The sequence below is a fragment of the Entelurus aequoreus genome, linkage group LG02 (genome assembly GCF_033978785.1).
Source record: "Entelurus aequoreus isolate RoL-2023_Sb linkage group LG02, RoL_Eaeq_v1.1, whole genome shotgun sequence".
NCBI lineage: Eukaryota > Metazoa > Chordata > Actinopteri > Syngnathiformes > Syngnathidae > Entelurus > Entelurus aequoreus.
Window position 1 is genome coordinate 88686115 of NC_084732.1, and position 8539 is coordinate 88694653.

Below are 8539 nucleotides of genomic sequence, written 5' to 3' on the forward strand. Positions count from 1 at the left end.
CTTTCCACCCTCGCTTGACCTAGCACAACCGTGGCTACCACCCAAGTCCGTCTGTATGGTTTTACGCTTTGTTGAGGTTTTTTTTTTTCCTCCAGAATTTGGAACTCAAAACATGTACACCCATCGTTTTCATATCCTCTCGGTTAGTTCAATTTTGCATATCACGTTTTAAAATTACAGTCTTAACTATCCCATTAATTGCTAATCAATAACCTTAATTCAAAGATTATACGTACTACTTCATGTGTATTTAAGTACCCTTTTAATTCACTTAAAGATTATCTATAAGTTAATTTAAACTATCATTTGTCTATCAGTAGGCGCGAGCAAGCTGTCATGCTTGCACTCTGACCTCCTGCTGTACGTGATATTCTCCAAAACAAAATAATGTATTTATTCACGTTTCTCCTTATCTTTCAGCTAAATCTTTTAATATTTTAACTTTTAACGTCCGCACTGTGTTTATTTTTATTGTCTGCATTTTAATTTTGCTTTTATTTTCTTTCATTTCACTTTGTTGCATGAAAAACGCCACACAAACAAAGCTGCATATCCTTTCCTTGCCTGTCTCCGACTGGTTATCCAACCTAGTCACAACAAAACACACAAGGCCATGCTCTAGGCGCCAGCCCTAATCACACTTCTCCTCTTTTTAACACTTTACATATCGGCTCTTATTCTAATTATTAATGTAGGCTGTTATTTGTAATTATTATTCAACACTATTCACAGCAAACAGTTGTAAAGTTATAGTTATTCGCATTATACTCTCAAAATCTGTAGCTAACTAAAAGCTGTTGAGATTTGGTTTGCCTCCTTCATCTCAGTGACCTAGTGGTTAGAGTGTCCGGCCTGAGATCGGCAGGTCGCAAGCTCAAAACCCCGGTCGAGTCACACCAAAGACTACAAAAAATTTGGGAGCCAAATCACCAAACATGATTCCCCCACCTCCCAGGGGCAATCACGGGGGATGGGCCAAATGCAGAGGACAAATTCCACCACACCCAGTGTGTGTGTGACAATCACTGGCACCCCAACTTTAATTCTAACTTTATTCTGTCATGCCATTATCCTCTTCTAGCTCAACATCCAGAAGTATGGTGTACTGCAATGTCTAAATAAAAATATAAATTACTCCAAACTAAAATGTCAGACTGCACTTTAAAGTTACTTTTATTAAATTAATTTCCAAACTAACCACCACCACAGCAGACATCTTCCTCAAGCCTATCCCAATACTCCCATAAATTAGAAAGGTGTTTCACAACAGTGGTTAAGTAGTTATTTTAAGTAATAGATCTCAATATGTAGAAATTAATAAGACTAAATTTGCCCTAGTGTGTGAATGTTGTCTGTCTATCTATCTGTGTTGGCCCTGTGATGAGGTGGCGACCTGTCCAGGGTGCAAAGTCAAATTGTGAAACAAAAATTAAAGTTGAATTAAGTGGAAATTTACAGAGTATATGAACTACATTCTTGAGAATAGTAATTGATCATTAATATGTTGGAAGCCACATATTGAACATAATATCCAAATCCATTGCTATTCGGTATAAAGTTAAACACATGCTGAATAAGAAATGTCTGCACATGTTATATTATTCATTTATTTTTCCATATGTAATATTGTTTTGAAGTTTGGGGAAGTGTTTATAGAAGAAATATAGACCCAATACTTAAAATTAAAAGGCTCATTTCAATAATACACAAAGCATTATTATTATGATCATATCAATCCTTTTTTTTTTTTTTTTTAAGTCATAATGTGTTAAATGTTCAGATAATTTAATTTTAAAACAATGGCAATTATGTTTCCAAGTAAAGAACAACAGCCTTCCAGTTTGTATTCTTAGCTTGTTTACATTAAGAGGAGACACTATCATTTACGGGGGATATTGATTTTTGAAATAGGTCAAGTAAAATAAAATAAAAACACAAATGTATTTCAGTTTTAGGAGTTAAATAATGTACCATCCTCAGTGATGAGCTGAACACATGTAGTTTTTTGTTATGGTTTTGGAGACCCTTGAAAGGTATAGTTTTTTGAACATTATAAAATATAGTAACAATTACTTTCATCTTTTAACGTTGATGTTCCAGGTAATTTAATGTTCAGTAATTGTATATCATAGGCCAATATAAGCTTTGGCTTCCGCCTATTCTTTTTTTCGGTCATTCTTTTTTCTTTTCTTTTCTGTGTGTAAATGTGTATGATTGTTAATATGTCTAATTTACTGTTAAACTGCTCACACAAATTGGTTGATGGTTGATTATATGACCAAAATAAACTTATTTCATTTATTCATTCATTATCTATCGCACTCATAGTTTTATTCCATTTTGCATGTAATTATTCCTATTGATTTCTTCCCATTTCACTTAAACAACTAAACAAACAAACAATTAAACAAACTTGCAGCTAACCACAATCAACAATCAACAGCATACCATTTACGAATACCTTCATTTGTCACTTTCTCATCTTTTCTTCACTTTCGTTTTCCTTTACAAACAACATCCTGTATCCATCTCTTCCTTACACTTCACACAATGTTTCTATTTTCTGTTCTCCTAGAAACCATTCACATAACGTAAGGTTATAAACATCCTTTTCCCATATTTTCTCAAACCATCCTCTTCACCCTCAATTTGTTTTTTCACCTGCTCTCTCTTCCTCTCTCTCTCACTTTCTCTCCTTCTCTCATAATACAAACACAATAATCCAAAATAATCAGTCTTATAAAATAATTTTAGCTTTAGATATGATTTAGGGCAGTGGTTTTCAACCTTTTTTCCAGTAAAATAAAGAAATAAAATACAGCATAATGTCATCATTTTCTGATTTATTAGATTGTATAACAGTGCACCATATTGCTCATTTGTTGTGGTCTTACTTGACTTATTTGGACAAAAAATATAAGAATAACTAAAACGTTTCAAAAATTAAACAAATGATTAAATTATAATAAAGATTTCTATACATATAATCAATCATCAACCTTCTTTGGATATTGCAATAGAGATCCATCTGGGCTCGTGAACTTAATTCTAAATATTTATTTTGTTGAAGAATTATTCTTCTATAATTATATTTATGAAGGATTTTGAATTGTCGCTATTTTAAAATATTTAAAATCTCAGGTACCCCTTGGCATACCTTCAAGTACCCCCCTTTTTTGTCCGGGCGGAAACACCATACCCTCCTTTGAGAACTACTGGTTTAGCCTATAAAAAATCATTTGTCTCATACATCATTACACTGTACAATTCCTCTTTGGGGGGGCTAGGATGACAGGGAATGCAAAACAATAACAGTGCAATACTTTTTTATATCATGGTCGTTAATGCCTAGTTTCTCTTATTTTACTGTTATATTTTTATTCTCCTTGTAATATTTTTCTATTCTGTTTCCATTTATACCCTTATTAGTTACTGTTTACTTTTTACTTCTTCTTCCTGAGGGAACTCTCCTGAAGGAATCAATAACGTGTTATCTGTCTATCTATCTATCTATTACTAACCCGAGCACAATTCATGACGTCATGCTCATCTTGCAGACAGTTATTTCCATTTAGTTTTATTCTCTATTTGTAATTCTACATGCACCAATGTCACATAGAAATTTGCTTTCTTTGTTATTTATTTACATTATTATTTCTGGTTTACTTGCTGTCTGTTTACTTAAGTTCTCATATTTTGGTCTGTCTTCCTTCTGATTAGAATTTGTTTAACGCTTCTCTACGTTTTGTTTTGACAATGGCGCTGAGTGGCTCTTATCTGTACTTCTTCAGACTCTATGTTTCACAGATGCCCTTAGATGTATTAGAATATAAATTTTACTTTTATTTTATTGTGTGTTTATTCCTAAAAAAAATTAAAATGTCAATGTATAATCAATTTATCTTTATCAAATTTAAATTCAATATTATTAATTTATTTGTTGTATAACTATTAATTCAAAGTTACAATGTGTCCTAATCTATGATGTTCGTGCGTGTGTGTTTGTCTCAACTTCAACACAGAAACTGGATGGATCAGATAAGCAACAAGGCTGTACCAAAAAAAGTATACTAGACATATAAATGAATGATGAATTAAACAATGTTTCAATGTCCCACAATCCGTATTTATTTATTGATATTTAAACGTGTAATTTTCCATATATCTATTAATTTACTGGACTTAGCAAGCACCTACTACTAGCACACTACAGACCGAGAATAACTGTTCAACCACACTTAGTAATGCCAAGCTAGATGCTAACTTAGCCTTACTATGCCTCAGTATGCAAACTTTTGCTAACCTAGCCCAATGCTATGCTAACACAATGCTAACCTAGCTCAATGCTATGCTAACACAATGCTAACCTAGCTCAATGCTATCCTAACATTGTCACACCTCTTCGGCCCACGCCTCGTACAGCTGACACTCACACAGCCTCGCCACACGCACACACTCTTATCTCAAAATGTCTTCCAGCTGAGACTCCTTTTTTTTTTTTTTCCTTTATATGCGTCACACAGTCACTCACACAGAGAATTTACCAGCACAGTTAAAAGTAAATGCAATAGACAACTATTTTTCTCATCCAGAAGCACAGCTGTATCATATCAGAACCTTAATAATAAGAACAACATTTATCATTCACTCTTAGATGGACAAATAGTCTAGTTTAAGGAGGGTATTCTGGACTTCCCTGCTTAGGCTGCTGCCACCGCGATCCAACCTCCGAGAGCGGAATAAGATAATTAAATGGATAGATCATACACTCATATGTTTTCTGTACATAAACTTTGTCTACTTTCTCACACGCACACACATTTTAGACAATTTCCAAACTTTTACAGATAGCGGGGCTGTGAGAAAAAGCGTGAAGGGAGGTTGCGAGAGGGGGGGAGGAAAAGGAAGGGGGGAATTAAACCAGATAAGAAACCAGGTGCTACACAAAAGTTATTAAATTATGCAGATATATATATATAAATTTAAAAAACACACATTTTTATCCCACAAACCACACCCCCCTGGTCCGGACCAATATAAACAACTAATGCACGCGTGCTTTTGTGGAATCGGCCGTCTCATAACACACACACGCAGGTCATTCTTACTCATATAACGGCGATTAACCCGTTTAGCGGAGCAAACCCTGCTTTTCCTTCCTGACCAACACGGATAACAGCCTAAGGCGTTGTAGAATCATCAGGAATCACCCCCCAATCCTACAGTACATCGTGTCTGGTCAGTCCATATAGTTTCACCAAGGCTCTACCATATGGAGCCCTTAACTCTATCCATCTATACTGCAGCAAATTTCCAAATTCGTGACAACTTGGCTCAGTTGATCTCCTTTACCGGAGTCACTGAACGATCACCTTATATCAGGCTTTTTACCCGGCTGCAGCTTCCACATAGACAGATACGTAGGACCTTCATAGACGTCATAAATTTGTGTGGGTCAAATGTCACACCAGTTTAGCCAACCTTGCCTTAAATTTCGCTGTGTCCAACTCCGGCTAACCTAATGTACTTGCAGAAAAAAGCATCCTCTGCCAACAACGACAGAGGATGAAGAGGTTAAAAGAAATTTTTCGTCCCACATCGTCTATGCTTCTACACTCCAAACCACCAAAATTCTATCAGCAATCCCCTTATGTTAAAAACAAGAAATCACAAGTTTTCAACAAACACACAGACAAATGATCACATATAAAACAACTCAATCCATCCATAATTTACCCCATTCCAGGTTGTTTTTGGAGAACCTGACTAAACCTATCTTTTATCAAAAATAGATTCAGCAATTAGTCTTATCAATCCGGCTCTCTCCAGGCAGAAAATGTTTACACTTTAAGCAAAACGCTTACCTTGTTATGCGCGCGTGCAGCACACTGTCTGCCTGACTGAGAGAGCGGGAGCGGCTGTCGACCTGTAGCTTCTAAACCATCCTGTTCGTGACGCCAATTTGTGTAGTGGATTGTCCGAAGCTTAAACAGGCAACAAAAGTAGTTTAGTACAACAAATTTATTTACCCATTATCAGAAGTGCAGGTTGAATTGAGTTGGCCGTGCAGATGGACCACATGTCACTCCGGAGCAAACAAGACACACACAAGCCAAAATCTCTCTCGAGTTCCGGTCTTCTGCCATTTTTTATATGTCTTTTGTGCGTCATTGTTCCTTATCGAGTGCGTCAATGTCTTGTTGTTTTTCCTATCTGTTCCATAACAACTCGAATCCTTTAGACAGTCAACACATTCTGTAGACAGGTTGGCACGACTTAATATTCACTTTTGTCCCACAACTGGTCCATTCAATGGCACAAAATACAAGAGAATTGAAAATGAGCGGACATTCTTAAAAGACACGAAATATAGGTCAAAAGGTCAGAAATTCTACGACAACAGAAATAAGCATATAAGGTGAACTTGTTTTACCACTCTACTGGTACTTTAATAGTGATACCAGCAGGAGCTTCTTAGTCTTCAGGTGGGACACCCAAGTTGTACAAGTCTAAAAGTAGAGGCCTGACGGAGTGCTATGCACTTCTCCAAGTTGGATTTGGTCACATAGCTAAGAAACACATTTTATGAAGAAGGATGTTACTATTGTATAAGCGCAGAAAAAAGGGCTGGAGCATGATGGAACAGCGTCAACATATGATGCCCCCTTCACATTTTGGACTGCCCAATTATATATGCCTGCCTAGAACCAGCCTTGACCGTTAGGCGATTTTACATCAATATTCAGATCAATATTTACTGTTACATGCGGCACTCTGAGGGCAGCCATAACTTTGATGTGCCGACTTGGCATACACATCTGAGCTGTCAATTAACACTGAATTTTATTAAGGTAACCCCAAAAAGCGCAGTTAGTATCACTTAGCCACTTGATCAAAAATGACTTGCTCTAGAGTTGCTCATGTATCTTTATAAGAAGTAATCTCATCATACCAAAAAGTAAGGAAATCAGTCTGGACATCAGATTGAGGACAGTAGATGCTCATCTTAAGGTGGAAGGATATACTGTCATTTCCGAGTCTCTCAGAGTCTCCAAAACAGATGTGTGTGTCATCATTGGAAAGCACAAACAAAAAACAAAACAAATTCTGTTAAATACAAACTTGGGCGTGGTTCAAAAACACAACATTTATGTAACTTTCAGTTCTAAATGTGAACAACAATTGATTGCAGCAAAGGTGATTTCTCATCATCTAGAATTGATGTTTCACATCATATTGTTGTGAAGGATCTTCATCGTAGTGGACTTCATGGCCACCGCCCAACAAAAACCTGCTCTCACAGCGGCACATCAAAGTTTGACTGACGTTTGTCAGATGGAACCGAGGATGAATTTTTTAAGTTGGTTCTTTGGTCGTATTAAATACACTTGGGATGTTACTGTTTTTGTTTGACCTTCAACCCTAATAATACTGTACGTAGTGAAGCATGGTGGTGGGAGGATTATGCTGAGGTGTTTTGCTGGTTCAGGCACAGGAAACCTTGTTTCTTACATATGCAACCACAAAAAACAATATTAATTTAGTCAAGAATAACACCAAGAAGTCTGTCATTTAGTCTTCCAACAAGACAATGAACAACAAACATCAAGGTTAATCAAGAACTTTTTAACAGACACCAAAATCAAAGTTCTGTAGTGGCCCATCAGAGCCCAATCCTATAGAAAATTTGTGTAAGGAGCTGAAAGTTATGGTCCATGCTAGAGGCCAAGTTGTTTGAATGTACTTGAAACATTTGCCTTGATAAAATGTGCATCAACAGACAAATACATCAACAGACATATGGCGACTTTATTAGAAACTGCCAGAAGACATTATCTTCCCTTTTCAATCAGAAAGGCATTTACAATTACTTGTCCAAGGGTTAATAATTTTGGAGAATGCGTCTTTTTACTTTTTTCTTGTTTCAATTCAACAAATAAAGCCTTATACAAATGTTGTTTTCGTTTAGTGGACACACACAAACTGTGAACACTTTGGGTCATGACCCTTTCATTGGTAAAGGGCTTTAATTTGATTTCAAGAAGGGGCTAATAATTTTGACCTTAAATGTAAATGTAACAAAATCTATCGCTAGAAATATGAATGGATGTAAAAATGTAAAAATGGATGTAAAATCAAATTAATAAAGCTGAGTAACCTATTATTTTTTCCTGTGGTCTTTTTACTTTCAGTTCAGAAAGTTTCATCTGTCTCTAAAAAAAAACCTACCTGGATAAACGTGTGGATTTAGGATTTTTTTTTTTTTTAATTCTATACTCTTGGGAAATCCAGCCTGGTGGGCATCTGCACTCTTTGGGGTCTTTTCTAATTCTAATAGTGTTTTGTTTTTTGTTTTTTTAATTGAATCATGACTCTCCCTCTCTCACTCCAGATGCTTGCCAGACACAGCTGATCATCACACCCAGTGCTTCGGCTTACAAGCCCAGTACTGCAGCAAACCACAAGAGACTTTGTGAATATCTAGGGAAATGTTCCATTATTCTTATCAGTGACATAGCAGGGATAGGCTAGAAATATG

General features: G+C 36.1%; 1 long non-coding RNA gene across 1 annotated transcript in view; it reads left to right on the forward strand.

Moving 5' to 3' along the window:
- LOC133640474 (uncharacterized) overlaps positions 1-8539 on the forward strand; it is a 44561-nt gene extending 36022 nt beyond the window's left edge. Inside the window, exon 11 of the long non-coding RNA XR_009824169.1 lies at positions 8393-8539. This is a non-coding gene — a long non-coding RNA (uncharacterized LOC133640474). The remainder of the gene's footprint in view (positions 1-8392) is intronic.